Raw genomic sequence first — 2,115 nt, forward strand, 5'->3', positions numbered from 1 at the left:
AAGTAAAAGGCAGTATTAATTTTTAACCCTATGAATAGAGTCTACAAAAAAGGTAGATTATTTTACTCTACTTGCAAGGAGATTAGGTCTCAGTCTGCCCTGAAGGAACATGAGCAACAAGGGGCAGCCAACAATTATCACTAGGAGTAATGCCCATACATATGAAAATATCTGGTTGAACCGGATTTTACCTACATAGTAAATCCATTAAATAGCATAATGAAAGCTTACACCTCATGCGAGAGAATTCGTAAATTAACTATTCACCTATTAGAAGTTTCTAAACCCCACTCCCCAAAAAATTTTAGTACACCTGTCAAGTTCTGTAGGTCATTTAAAAAAACAGAAATAAGACATACATGCAGTCTTTGTAACTGAATATTTTTCATAACGTATAAACAATGTTCAAGTATAAACAGTGAATGAAATATTTTTTCTAAATATGATTCATATAATTGAGGCTTTCTTAAAGACAGCTCTTAGGAATATGATCTGTACAAACTCACAGTAGTGTATACTTCAATAGAAATTTTCTTCCTATTATGATATGACAAAATAATTATTTTCTGAGGGAAGATGTATGTTAAGGCTTAAGGTGTGAAAACTTTGAAAAGCAAACAACATAGCAAAGAAATTACTATTCGTTTAAAAATGTGTATAATCTCATAATAGGCCCCTGAATTTTCATATTCACACATTTATATCTTAAGTATCTAGGAAAGGCACAAGCTTTGCGTAAAAAAGTAGGAAAAATTTTAAACCCACTAATTTGTTGAAAAGGGCATTAACTTTTTTTTTTTTTTTTTTTAATGGCTGCACCCACATCATATGGAAGTTCCTAGGCCAGGGATTGAATCAGAGCCTTAGCTGTGACCTATGCCACAGCTGTGGCAATGCCAGATCCTTTAACCCCCTGCACCAGCCAGGGATCAAACCCACACCTCTGCAGCAACCTGAGCCCCTGCAACTAGATTCTTAATCCACTGCACCTCAGCGGGAACTCCAAAGAAAGCCATTACTTTTATTAGAAATAAAAAAAGCTTCTCAAGATGCTGGCAACAGGTCATAGTATTCAATGGATTCATAGACATCTATTCATACAGTGTATTTCTCCCTTCAATTACATTTCAGTTGGAGGAGGAAGACCTCCTTGGCTGTGGGAAGTAGAAATGTTTGATGGGCTGTGTAAGCTGGTTTCCTTGTACACAAACAACGTATTTCCTCTCCAAAGTATCTTATTCAGAAAGCCAAAGATCACTGATATATTTAGGGATCCCATACTAGTCAACAGAGCCAAAGTAATCATTTTACTCCTTGATGATTACAAGACAACAGTTTCTGGACAATACTGTGACCGGTAGTTATTTCAACGTCTGTAAGAGCTTTAGCCCAGGCTGAAGTGCTCACCAAACACAAAATAGTGGCAAGAAGAGTAACAACAAAGTCAATTTTCTACTATCACAATACAGGTTCATGTAACCAACATAGAGCAGAAGAGCCACAATGCAGTACAGGAAGACAGATTGCAAAAGTAACATAGAATTAGGCAGAAGAAGAGTAATCTCCACAAAGGACAGGACTTTTCCAGTCTACATCACACACATTTATAGCTTGAGGTGCCTGGCATGATGCTTCATTCAACCTGAATGGAAAACCAAAAGTAGCTTGTAATCATTTTATTGTCAAGAATTTCAGGAGGACAAGTCACTTGAATTTCTGTTTTGTTCTTAAAACCTCCACAGGTGGCAGAAACAAAGATAGAAGCAATCCGTCTGAGGATCTTGAAGAAGCCGAGTGGCTTCATGAGTGCGTTGAGGTTGAGCTGAAAGTAGGACATCCTCTGAGGAAAAGAGGGAAAGGGAGTCAGGACAGTGGGGGGTGGGGTGGGTGGGTGAGAAGAAAAGGCAGGCAGCCCGGCCACCTCATTGTAGTTTTGACTTTCTTTCTAATAATTATTGATGTCGAGCATGCCTTTTTTTTTGGCCTCACCACAGCATGGGGAAGTTCCTGGGCCAGGGATAAAACCTGCGCCACAGAAGCGACTCAAGCCACTGCAGGGACAACACCGGATCCTTGACCAGCTGCACCCCAGAAGAATTCTGCCTTCTTTCTTTT

The 2,115-nt window shown here is 39.0% G+C and overlaps 1 pseudogene; it reads right to left on the minus strand.

Annotated features, from left to right (window-relative positions):
• Positions 970–1,864, minus strand: LOC100516736 (annotated as a pseudogene).

Source organism: Sus scrofa, chromosome 5 (genome assembly GCF_000003025.6).
Source record: "Sus scrofa isolate TJ Tabasco breed Duroc chromosome 5, Sscrofa11.1, whole genome shotgun sequence".
Classification (NCBI taxonomy): Eukaryota; Metazoa; Chordata; class Mammalia; order Artiodactyla; family Suidae; genus Sus; species Sus scrofa.